This window comes from Nycticebus coucang, chromosome 15 (assembly GCF_027406575.1).
Source record: "Nycticebus coucang isolate mNycCou1 chromosome 15, mNycCou1.pri, whole genome shotgun sequence".
Lineage (NCBI taxonomy): Eukaryota > Metazoa > Chordata > Mammalia > Primates > Lorisidae > Nycticebus > Nycticebus coucang.
In genome coordinates this window covers 43,065,263-43,079,288 of record NC_069794.1, presented here as the reverse complement: position 1 = coordinate 43,079,288, position 14,026 = coordinate 43,065,263, and positions in this window count along the sequence as shown.

Sequence of the window (14,026 nt, the reverse complement as noted above, 5' to 3'; positions counted from 1 at the left end):
GTTACTGCTCACAGCGACTGCAAACTCTTGGCCTTAAGCGATTCTCTTGCCTCAGCCTCCCAAGTAGCTGGGACAACAGGCACCCATCACAACACCCAACTATTTTTTTGTTGCAGTTGTTTTATTTAGCAGGTCTGAGCTGGGTTCAAACCCACCTGCCTTAGTGTATGTGGCCAGTGCCCTAACCACTGGGCTACGGGGACCAGGTCAGTAATTAGAAATTCTTCAAAGGTTGTCCAGGGTGCAGTTCACTTCAGCTAATAAATTTTCATGCTATTTGCGCATTATTGAATATGTGTGATAGGTTTCTTCTGTTAATTTTATATAATGCTCCTTTATATTGAAACTTATAGAAATGGATCAATGGCTGAAATTTAGTTTACAAAAGCACAAATATATATATATATATATATATAATATATACACATACTTATACATATATATCTCAAAATAAATAGTATAATTTATCAAGGGCAGTTATAAACAAGAGCCTTCCGTGATTTTCTCTTTACTGAGTGATTATTTTACAGAAGCATCTTAACTGGTTCTAAAAAAGAAAAGTAAAATTTTAGTTAGAAGACATGATAAACTACTGCTACATATTTACATTCTACTCTCTATAATATGTTAGTGTCATGAAACCTTCAAAGATTTCACATTTCTACAAAAAAAGATTAAATGTATTCTTGAAAACAATCCTAGATTTAAATTAAAGAATAAGGTTAAGATAATGTTTTGCAAAATAAACTTTATTAAGCCAATCTCTTAACTTGGAGAGGACATTAAAGTTACCTAAGCATACGAGTATTTCAGGTTACAGCAACGCACACCACCACTGAACTGTCGTGACTATAATGTTGGTGAGAGTCACACAGGAAGGATGGCAGAAGATCACCGCAGTGTCCCAGAAAATATTCAGCTACTTATTTCTAGGAATTGAAGAAAACATCTCATGAAACAACCTGTTTAGTGAGAAGGTGGTATCTGGAGGTTGGTTTTTCAGTTGTCTGCGTCTATCTTTTTGTTTTGATATCTAGTAGCCTTAGATACATTCAAAGTCAAGGTATTATGCCATGTGTATGGAATTGTCTGTAGTTCTGCCTCTTGTTAATGCTACCAAAATTCCACCATATTGATGTTCCCAGAATATCCTACTCTGTGGACAGGCTTTTGAGCTCTGCTAACTACCACCACTTACGCAGCTAAGCGGTTGACATCCTCACTTAAGTCATGCTGTTGTTTCTATTAAAGAGGAAAAACATTTTTGTCTTACTTCTATTTCATATCCTTGACTTTCAAGGATGTTTCAGAATCTTACAGAATTGTTGTGAAGCAGTTATTTCGATTTTATTTGTAGTTCCCTCTCTTTAGGACTCAAACAAGAGGCAACAGCAGCTGAGTCTGAGGTCAGTGTGAACTGAGCCATAATGCGCTCAAAATGGCCCCTGCTCCACAAGACGAGGGTGTTGCTATGGCATCCAGATTCAGAGTCATTCTCCCTCTTTCGTTAGTATAATTCTTTTCCCAAGAAGCAGCGTACTTGAGCAAATAGTTTAGAAATAGACATATTCAATCAGTCTTTTAGATATGCCCAGGCACGTTGGAATCCTATTTAAAAATACCCTGGTTAAGCTTATATTTGAATTCTATAGTAACAGTTTTATTTAGCAAATATAATGAATATGATTTCATTTGGTTATGAGTTATTAAAAAAAACTGCATTACAGATTATGTTAGATAGGCAATGAAAATTTTAAACAAGACTATTGCAATAAGGAAGAAAGATTGAACTTAACTGCTGAAACCAAAGATAGGGGAGGTTTTAGTGTTGGGGTATGCAAGTAGAAAAGTACTGGGAGTTGGTCAACATGATAAGGTATCAGTGTTTGTCGCTTACTGAAGTTAGGCTACTACAATCCCATAGAGACTGAGAAATAAGGTGCAGTATCTTTCTTGATAACTGCATTTCAAAGAGATGGCCTCATAGCCTTTGAGAAAGACACTTCTGGGTTACAAAACTGACAAGCAGTTGGGAGTCAATTTACATTTCAAAGGAGAAAAATACAATTTTAAGTTTTCTAAAATAAATGCCCCCCAAAGGGAGTTCTGGGCCCTATACTCAGGAAGAAACTTGTATAAAATTTAGTTAATCTGAGAAGAACATTAAGGTTGCATTGGTCAAAGTTAGGTTCCTGAGTCCCCAGGCTCGGTCATGGCATAGCAACCTAAAGAGATATCCTAAAGGAAGATGATTAAAAGTAGTAATAACAATGATGATAATAGAAAAGTTGATTTATTCGTTATTTCTATGTATTGTAACTAAAGTAAAATACTGAGACCCCCCTCGCCACTGACTGAATGGACCTCTTCTTTGCCAGATGAACCTCAGAGAAACCTTAAAACTGAGTTCCCAGCCAAGATGAGATGGAAGGTCAGACCCGTCTCATCACAACCCACTTTTGCTAACAGTCATTAGGCTATTTGCCTTAAGGGCTAAACAGAAGCCAATCTCACAAACAGAATCTCTCATTCTGCATTTTTGGAACTACAAATGAGGAGCATTCTTTCACAGTAAGTGTGAACTAAATTGAAATCTTAAGTGTCCTCCCTTCCGCAACTGACTTACTGGACCCCCAGTTGACCAAGAAGATTCCTAAACCTGAGTTGCTAGCCATGGGAAAGGAGATCAGACATGACCAAGCTCTCTCCAATTCTTAGAGATGTTCTTTGTGAATCACTAACAGGCCTAAGGCTATTTAAGACCTACTGATACCAGAATTTCAGGTTCTTGGTCTCGGTGATTTGAAGAATAAATTGACGGACCACAGGATCAGTGGTTAGTCAGGATTTATTTACAGAAACCAAAAATTACAACTACAAATATCAAACCTCCTGGCAGAGAGAACCCAGGAGGGGAACAAGCTCTCCTGCTCCCTCTTTGAGGTCTGTCTTTAGGCTCTCTGCTCAAGGGTTTATATAGTGGCAGGGGGTTGTTCTGTTAGGGTGTGAGTCCTGTCAGTTACAGCCAGCTGTCCAGTGAACTCTCAGGAAATCCACCAGTCAGAGGTGCACATGGAGGAGACAGCAAGGCGCTATCCATGAAACTGACCAGTCAGAAGTCCACGTGAGGAGACAGCACAGCGCCAGCACCTCTTGCTGCAGGTGTCTGGCCCTTGCATCAAGCTGGTTCCTCCATCCACAGGAGCATCAACACCTCCAGGGCTAAGGCAGCAGGTCATGGTGCTGCTTTGTCCTGCATCGATTCTCCCTCTTCAAGTGGAAACTAACTGCTGTTAGGGAAAAGGGCGAAGACGCGATCTAACCGCTGCCTTGTCCTGCATCACTACCTACAGGTCTCTATCTACATAACAAACCACTTGAGTCTATTGTACTTTGTCTCTAACTAACAGACCTTTATCTTAAGCATTCTTTTTCACAGACTCCTGGTCTTTTAGACAGAGCCTAACTCTGTTATGCCCAGGAGTCTCTCAAAGACCACACTACCAGACAAGTTGAATTAAAGAGAAGTCCTTTTATTGAAGAGCGGGCCAGCAACTACCTCAATGTCCCAACACTGGGTTTCTAAGAGCAGCCCTGAGTTTTCTGTGGCTTTGGTTTTTACAGGGCAAAACTTTTCCAAAGGGAAACAAACATTATTACAGAAGCAAAAATAACAGTTAAAGGGGTAGTGCGGTTAGTCATTTTACACAGTGCTATGATCATGAAAGTGATTAGTGATTTTTCTTCCTTGCAAAATAGGTACAAACCACGGTGTCCTAGGGGGGAAATGTAGGGAGGGGAACCTACAGATAAGGGTCTTAAAGGACATGATCATAAAAAGTTATAATCACTAGGGCTGCATCACAAGCAAATGCATTTACAGTTACACAATGGGAGGGCAAACAAAAGGAATTAGTTTTGAAGGTAAAAGGAAGAAAATAGTAAAATGGAGTCAAGTTTGTTCTTTAAACATTTCCATATCGGATGTGGATGGTATTAAGACCACCTTAACATAATCACAAGAGTTATTGTCATAAGGGTATTTAGTGACTTTTTACACAATACTAATAATTCTAACAGTTCTAACCAGGTACACTGCAAAATACCATGCAATGGATGCAAGAGGGAATGGGAGGCAAGAGGAACTGGTTTTATTTAAAAGCAATAAAATGTAACAAAGCAACAGAATGGAGTCAGGCCTGCTTTGCCTCCCCACCGATTCTCAGGAATAAGAGTTACAACAAAATGAAGTTAGTCCTGCTTTTCTTTGACCCTAAGAACTCTTTCAGCCAATTGTCAGTTAAAGAATCTTTAAACCCACCTGTAAGCTCCCCCACTTCCAGATGTCCTACCTCTTTAGGCCAAATCAATGTATTGTTTCCACGTACTGATTTATGACTTCACCTGTAATCCCTGTCTCCCTAAAATATATAAAGTCAAACTGTAACCCCACCCATGTCCACTTGTTCAAGGATTCTCAGGCATGGCTTGGGGTCATGGTCCTGAAATTCGGCTCAGAATAAACCACTTTATATTATTTTACAGACTATGGCTTTTTTTTTTTTTTTTTTTGTCGACAGAGAAACCACCAACCATGGAGTGGTTCTGGCCAGTTTGAGGTGTAGACTGCCCTCTTATATCAAAAGGCTAAAAAGCCCACCCTCAGACCATGCTGCGAATGCTGCCATTTTGTGAACAGGGATCCCACAAAGTATCATGAAATTCAATTGCCTGCACATGTTTCTCCTTTCATAAATATTTATGAGTCCTCCTATAGCTTATTTTATATGTAGGTTTAGATACCCCTGCTCAGCATAAATTCCTGTTTCAGTAGTCACTCCCTCAGAGGACATACTCTTAGCTTCTGCCCCAAGCTCTGTTTCCTATCCTGTCAGAATGGCCAGCTACAGCCTAAAACCCTTTATAAGAGAAAACAACAACAACAACAACAAAAAGCTCTTCTTCCCAAATGTATGACCTTCACCATTTCTTTACAGTTGACAGCATCAAACAGGGCAGTAAGGAATTTAAAAGGTTTCTTTAACTATGTCTTTAAAATAAACTATTATTGACCAAAAAGAAGATGGGCAAAATTAATATTAGTAGAGGGTTTATTGGGGCCAAATGAGGATTGGCTCCCCATAGTGTAGCTCGAAGTTGCCCTGAAATATATAGAGTTCATTAGCAGCAGTTACAAGTGGAAGGAAAAGAAGAGGCAGTTTCTGTATTGTTTACCAAGAATTTATGTTAAAATGACATAAGATTTTGGTCAGCTATGCATTTTTCTTTGTATCACAAATCCCTGGACACAAAGATGGTGGATGGAGCTGCTAGTCAGGATCCTCTGCCCCCAGGTGGAGGGGGATGACTGGAGTCCCTCACACAGATCTCTCTGGGCCAATAGAGGTCACATAGCTCAGGTTGCTTTGAGTTGCTTTTCTCTTCTTTTCACTGTTGTAGTTATTATTTTAATTCCCATTTTCCAATTAAGATACTGAATGTACAAAGCATATCCTTGATCATTCAAACAGTACATGTTAAAGATTCCAACCCAGATATCTTGACATCAGAGCTGATAGAACGTGCACCACCAGTTGAATTACGGCATTCAAACTTAGCCCTGGTAAACTGGGCTAGGTCACATGGAGCCAGAGAATTCAATTAGAGTTTACTTAATTTAAGACATTTGTATCCTAACTTTGCATTTTTTTTTTTCATTGCCATATTATAACTGGAATCTGTCTGCCAGGACAGTGTGTCAGAGACTCAAAGAATGAATCTGTGGACCACCCATGTAATGAAAAGGGATAGATTTTAGTGATAGAAAAGAAGAGAAGGGAGCTAAAGTCTCTGAGGCAGCAGAGTAGGGTTTCTGAGCGGGTAGCCCGTTTGGCCTTTTTGTGCAGGGGTTTATACACAGCTTTTTCTACCCTGTGGGCAAGGGGGTTTGGGAAGATGGAATTTATGTCTGTAATATGTCATAACTGTTTGGCACCAGGGGCCTGTGGGTGGAAGTTTTCGCAAGCCCGCTGGGAGAAGGGGAACAAACTGGAGTGGAAGCGATGGGGATTGAGGAAAATATAACACAAGAGACGACACAGAGAGGAAAGATGAGATGAGGAGGTCTGACTCCGCTGATGGCTGCCACCAGCACCAAAGCACAAAATCAGCTTTATTTTACAGTATCTCTGCAGAGTTGCTTATGGGGAAGTAGCATAGACAAGACATATTTTGGGTCTTACAATATGACTGGAAAATGTAAGTAACTTTATCAAAAACAGATCATCCTGTTAATGATTTCTGCTTAACTTCATTAAGATATGTTAAGAAGTAAAAAGGGAAAGACCACAAGGATTTCTGCATAGTTCTTAAAGATTAACTTGACAAAGAAAGAGCTAGTGACTTCTGGCAGAGAGAGCATGAAGAAAGGAATATGATTGCTTTAGGAAAGGAGGAGAACTAGTTGGGGTTCATTCTCTGAATGCTCCCCAGGCTGTGGGGGTCCTGCCGCCTGATGGCTGGCTCTCCACAGAAGTTAATTTTAAAACTGCCCCTGTGTATTCTCTGCTTCAGGAGTGACACATTAGGTGGACTGCTTATCAAAATGGTTCTTTTGTTTAGGGTCTGAGATCATGCTGTGTTTAATTCTTGTAAGACTAGAAGTAGATCTAAGTTTTCTTTGTCAATTTTTCTAAGCCTTCTTTCTCATCTGGAGACCTCCATAATTTGATGTTGAGAGAATTCGAAACTACAGAGAATCAGGACATGAATGAAAAGCAATGTTGTCTGTATGAACTAACCATAATAATTTGATTAGACCATAAGCCAATTGTAGGTATGATTCAGGACCAAAATTCTTTCTGCAAAAGTAGACTGTGCAGATTGTAGTACAGTATTTGGAATAAGAAAAAAATGCATAACTGAGAGTTGGGAGTTTAAAACAATGCATAAGTATCTTTAAGTGTTTGATCATTAGTCAGGAGAAAGAAATTCCATCAATAATGTAGGTCTAAAAATATCTAAGCAAGACTAAAGAATATCTGATTTCTAGTAAAACCGAAGTCTTCAAAGGTTGATTCATTGTCTGAAAATAGAAATAATTATAATTATTTTAGGGACAGACACGCTCTCATTAGTAGAGGTATTCATGCTAAATTTTGACCACAGATTATAGGCTAGAATGATACTAGCTTGGAGACTGATTTAAATGTGCTGTTTTTAGTCTCAGGGTTTGTTGGTTCTGGGAATCTACACTGCCTCGCTCTAGTATTCAAGTTACTTTATTGCATTTTTTTCTTTCCTGGAATACATCAACCAGATCAGCTTTGAGTACTTCCATAGGACAAAAACCAGAATGACATTGAGTCTGGGAAGAGAGGCAAGAAGGAAAGAACGGAAGCATCTAGAAGCACTTAGAAGCAATTAGAGCATGACACCATCATCAAAGCAAAAAGGAACTGCGTTGGGGAAAAGGAGAATGACTGATCCATCCCTCTAGAAAGGAGAACTAGAAGGAACATTTTAATTCAGACTAAAATGAGATTTTTTATAATTAAAGGTCTTTTGTTTGTTTTGTTCTGAAAGAATGGAGTCACAGGTGACATACCAAGTTACTTATTACTGGAAGGTTTTCAAGAAAGAATGAATGACAACCTTTCATGATTTGTGCTAGAATTCTGCAAATTAGTAGAATAGTGAACTGAATGATGTCTAAGTTTCCTCCAAAATGTATGATTCAAATTTTATAGTCTTTTACATTATAGAAATGGATATGTTCCGGATATGTTTCTCTATACTACCACGTAAGAGATTTTTCATGTGTAATAATTTTTTAAAATACCATCTGCCTTAAGATTCTATTAATGTGAATCCAATTAGATACTGACATGGAAATTAATATGCTATTTCGCTTACATGGTTTTTGAATGAACTTTTCAATACTTTGTTATGAGGCTAATGCAATGGTCCAGTTGTGTCAGATAGCTATAGTCCATTAGATTAATAACTATGTTATGGCTAATTCCTGCTTTTATTAAACAGAAGAAAAATATGATTGCCATTAGTTCACTGGATCACTTAAGTGTAATTGATACTTGAGTCCACTTGTAGATTCAAGTTTTATTACCTTATATTTGTGTTCTGCTTTTTTTCTTTTTTTTTGTAGAGACAGAGTCTCACTGTACCGCCAGAGGATAGAGTGCCGTGGCGTCACACGGCTCACAGCAACCTCTAACTCTTGGGCTTACGCGATTCTCTTGCCTCAGCCTCCCAAGCAGCTGGGACTACAGGTGCCTGCCACAACGCCCGGCTATTTTTTTGTTGCAGTTTGGCCGGGGCTGGGCTTGAACCCATCACCCTCGGTATATGGGGCCGGTGCCCCACTCACCGAGCCACAGGCGCCACCCTTGTGTTCTGCTTTTAATAATATATTGAGTCATGCAAGGTATTATGTGAAATGGCTCTAATACTCCTTTTGAGTTTTCATAGTGACTATAAATTATAGTCCTAGTATTAGGTTTAGTAATTACACTTTTAAAATAATATTTATTTTGTATATTATCATATAAAAAATTCCAAATTATTTATTGATTTTTTAATATGAGTAAGACTCTAGTTGTATACTGTGTAAAACATTTTAAAGAATACATCATTTTGAATTTTCTTATGCATACACATTCCTGAGATTACAGTCAAATATCTTCATGATGACAGAAGAATCTAAATAAATATATTTAAATGCATATATATTTAATATATTTAAATTTAAATGCATTTTGGCTTGTAATGTAATATTTAAAAAATACACTTTTTATATTTCCAACTTATACTTTTGACACTTTGTCACTATAGAGAAGACATGTAATTATAATAAATTTGAGAAAATTTTAATGTGTGGTACTAACAATGACAAAATTGCCCTTTTTGAGAAGATAAGGTGTTTGAAAGTTACAGTCACCCTATTAACTGTTTGAATTTTATCTCTAACAGAATTACACAGGGATGCAGTGGTCGTAATAATCATAGCTAGCTTTATTGAGCATTTATTATGCAATAGTCACTATATACCATACCTTACACATAGTACCAACTTCTTCAAGCTAACTTAGAAGACAATTAGTTCCTTCATTCTGTACACATACACCTAATTTTGAATGAAAATGTTGAGATTAATAAAGTAAACAGAATTTTTTTTGTTGTTGTGGGACAAGCAGGAACCTTGACCTTGAACAAGTGCAGTATAATGTGAATGTGTTTGAGATATGGAAAGATGGAAATTAACTGAAGCTAAACAGTGAGGTAGATGGGGCTATATTATAAGGGGCTTACATTCCTGCTCAAAAGGTTAGTATTATTTTGCAGATGATTAAAGACTATTTTAGCTAGGCGAAAAATAGAGTTATAGAATTAGATTTTAATGAGCAAGACAGATCAAGTCTCATATTCAAAAGTGACACATTTTGTGAAGAAAATAAAGCAGGCAATGGTACAGAGAGTGGCAAATGGTGATGGCATTGGAGAACTTTGGATGTCATGGTTAAGAAGGAATCCTTTGAGGGTGTGACATTTGAGCAGAAGCCTTAATAATGAGAGACATTTGAGCTGATACCTGAATGTTGAGAATGAATAAGTCATCTAAAAATTTTGAGCAATAGTAAAGGTCAGGGCAAGAGCAAATATGCTGAGACTAGAAAGAAGTCGGTGTACTTTTTTAAAGGACTAGAAGATCCCCAGTATACGTGAAACATAATAAAAGATGGGAAACATGATGGGATATGTTGTTTGAGATGAAGGTCAAGGACACGTGTATGTTCTTGTGGACACCATAGCAGTCAGGAGTTTGAGTTTTATCCTAATAGTAAAGAGAGTGGAAAACTCTTGGGATGATGATTTCTCAATGGGTCCTTTTGCCTGAGCTATTAGATACATGACACGCTTATCAAGCAAAACAAGTAATGCCCTGACTTCACCATGATACAATTCATCTATGTAACCCAAAACACTTGTACTCCTTAAATATTTTTGAAATTAAAAATAAAAACAAATAACATGGCCAGGTGTGGTGGCTCATGCCTGCAATCCTAGCACTCTGGGAGGTGGAGGCCGGAAGATGGCTTGAGCTTAGGAGTTTGAGACCAGCCTGAGCAAGAGCAAGACACGGTCTCTAAAAATAGCCAGGCCTGCAGTCCCATCTACTTGGGAGGCTGCAGGTGCCTGCAGTCCCATATACTTCGGAGGCTGAGGCAAGAGAATCACTTGAGCCCAAGACTTTGAGGTTGCTGTGAACAATAACACCACGGCACTCAACCCCAGGGTGACTGAGTGAGACTCTGGGTAAAAAAAAAAAAAAAAAGTAACACAGGGAGCAATACATGTTTAGAACAGAGAAAATAAGTTTAATTTAAATATAGTTTTAAATTTTAAGTACTATTGGGTCTGTTAATTAGTCAGCTCCTTGGGAGAAATCACATGCTTTGTGGGTAACACAAGGAAAGACATTTGAAATGTTGGGAGTAATTCAGACCAAATCAGTAAGCAAATATCAAAGGCATGAGACTTGAGAATGAACTTAGGGATGTAATTCTAGGGGGTATCAAAAGAAATGAAGAGTTAATCGTCACAGAGATGGGAAGATTAACCGAAGGGTATAGGACAGAGAAATACAGAGAAGTAAATTTCAAGAAGAGAATATAAAAAACATTAAAAGCTAGAGAAATTTCAAATCAGATATGTGTATAACAAATATTGTTTGCCAGTTTTGGCAATGGAAAGAATTAAGATCAGGAGTGAGCTTTGATATTTTAGGAGGATACAGGCATTAATATTTTCAAATGGCATCTCTTTAGAAAATTTTCAGAATATTTTAAAACTTATAGGACAATCCAGAGAATTTTTAACTGTTTTACCTAAGGCCAAAAACATGAGCTAAGTATGGCGAGAGCTGCTCTTTGGCCTTGGAAATGTAGCAAGCCTGTTCATGCATTGTGTTATAAGAGATTATGAACTAGAAAACTAAACGATGTCAATTGATTTATTTACTTATTTTCTGAGATACAGTCTCAGTTTGTTGTCTGGGCTAGAGTGTCGTGGCATCTGCCGACCTCACAGCAACCCGCTAGATTCAAGGGATCCTCCTGTCTCAGCCTACCAAGTAGTGGGGACTATGGGTGCCCACTACAATGCCCGTTATTTTTTTTGTTTTTTTTGTTGTTGTTGTTTCTATTTTTAGTAGAGATGGGGTCTCGCTCTTACTCAGGCTGATCTCCAGCTCCTGAGCTCAAGGGATCCTCCTGCCTTGGCCTTCCAGAGTGCTAAGGTTACAGGCATGAGCCACTGTGCCCAGGCAAACATGTAGATTTATTTCTTAAGTACTCGCAGTCTTTTGCCTCTGTTTGCTTATTTAAGCCATTATTCATTCTCAATCTCTCTCTCTCCTCTCTTCTGCTTCCTTCTTTCTCTCTCCTCTCTCTTTCCTCCTTCTCTCTCCTTCCACTTTTCTCCCTCTTTTATTTCTATAATTCTCTCTTTTATTTCTGCAGCTTCATATATTGTTATCAATCCTCGTACCTGTTACGTGCTGAATTGTGTCAATCCTTAATTCATATGTTTAGGCCCTTAGGCTGTCCTCTCCTGCCTCCTCAGAATGTGACCCTGTTGGAAGATAAGGCCATTAAAGATGAAATTGCGTTAAAAATAAAGCCATTAGAATATGTCCTCATCCCATCTGACTTCTATTCTAATAAGAACAGGAAATCTGGAAACATCAAGGATGCGTGCATAGACAAAAGACCACATGAAGAGGCAGCAAGAGGGCTGCCATCTGTAAGCCAAGTGAGAGGCCTCAGGGCGAACCAACTCTGCTGGCTCTTTGATTTTGGAGCACTGATTTCCAGAATTGCAAGAAAATAAGTTTTGTCATTTTGGCCACCCAGTCTATAGTATTTTGTTATTGCAACCTTAGCAAACTAATACTTTGTTACTGATGTGATTCTTTCAGGGAAGTCCAATCTGAGGTCTGTGAGGCTGCATGCAGATCCTGTGAGAACTTTTTTGCTTATCTGTGGGGGTGAATAACATGAAAATTCTGCACAGATCTTTTTTCTTTTTCTTTCTTTCTTTTTGCTAATTGGCTTTTGTTAGTGTTTATGCATTTAAATTTAATGTATGGCCCAAGGCAACTCTTTCTTCCTCTTTCACATTTTGTATTCTACGTGCTCTCTTAATTCTGACAGTGCTAAATATTTGTACTGTTGTTTCGAATAATTTTATGTCCCTTGTGTCATCCTATAACAATCACCCAAAAATATGTATTCATTGATTTAGATGACAGTAACAATGTCATGATGATAAAATCTGTTGTTTGAAGTAGCTAAATGTAGTGACCTGGGGAACATAGTGGATGACTGAAGGAGCATCCAATCTAGAATGAAGCCAGATCCAGTGAAACCAAGTTAAATAAGAATGAATGTAAACCCTTCAAATTAAATCTCAAAACTAAATTTCTAATTATATTGATGATATAAGTAAACACCACATACGATGCAAAAAAAAGCTCTCAAATATAAACTTTAACTGCTAATGCAATGTCTATCAGTCTGTTAAGTTGTAATAAATGATGATATAAAATTAGATGTAAGGAAAGTAATTCGCTCAATATTTGCTAGGCTACTCACATTGTACTTATATAATTCTAGTTGCCAGAACTTTCAAGAGATATTAACTAATTAGGGCTAGATACAGGCTGTCACCCTTGTTGTGCATCAACTTATAAAGGGAAAACTTTGTTCTCTAGATCCTCTGTTTATTTCAACAGAGGCTTAATTATTTACTTAGTTTAGTTTAATATTTTTAGATTCTCCTTATCATTGGACAATACTAGACACACTTTCCTAGATGCATTTCTGTATGCAAGAAACAATATCACACTTTTTTCTGTATCCTACTCTTTTGATATCTACTTTATGTTTTTTAATCACTTTTATATGATTCTCACATTGGATTTGACTTTAAGATTATTATTTTTTCTTTTGAATCATCCTCTCTAAGATACCTTATCCATTTTCATAACTTCTGGTATAAAATAAATCTCAGTGAATCAAAAAGAAAGTATATACAGAATATAGTCATTAGGCCTCATGATCATGTGTTTAATTTTTTTTTAAACCAATTCTTTCCTTTTGCCAAACAGTAACAACAACTCAGCGCATCTAAAATTGAACTCATTTCTCTACAACTAGTTTCCTTTCCGGTTAACCTATCTTAGTAAATAAACTGCTGGAAATCTTGATAGAAAAATTCCACCTGCTTCTTTCTCCCTGTTCAGTTGTGTTAGGTTCATGCTGACTGGTCACTATTCTTTGCTTCCCCATCACTAGGTTAGAACTCCTTGTCATGTCTGCCCTAATGGAATAAAGATGCTTTTTTTTCTGCTCTTCTTGAAGCTTTTTTGTTTCTTCTCACATCAATGTTCATAGTAGCCAGAATCATCTTTTAAATACTAACTGAATCATGACACATCCTTTCTTAAATTCTCTACAATGTTTCTGCATCAGCTTTATTTGTGCTGAATTTCCCACACCAAAGGCAGGATTTGGCACATCGCAGATTCCCAATGAGTTGTTAAACTGATTGTTAAATACAATGAATAAATGACTGAATGGATTTACAAGTTCTTGAAGACTTAGAGAAAATTTAAATATCTGGATGCTAATGAGGGATATGCAATCAGAGAACCAGTGGGTAAATTTTAAAAGAATCACTTATATGTTTATTTAGAAAAAAGCTCTTAAGAATAGAAAAGTATCCTATGATTAAAAAAAAAAAAGAAAGAAAGGCTTTTGTTAAAGATGTCCTCTATTACCCCTGAGACCACGGTATTCAATAAAAATATTGAGGATCATGATAAGAATTGTTAAACATTTTAGATTCCACCCTCAAATCACTACTCAACTAATGTGCTTAGATTTAATATCCATTATATATATGTGAAAATTAGAATAGTTCTATAATCTTTACCTCATCTAAATTC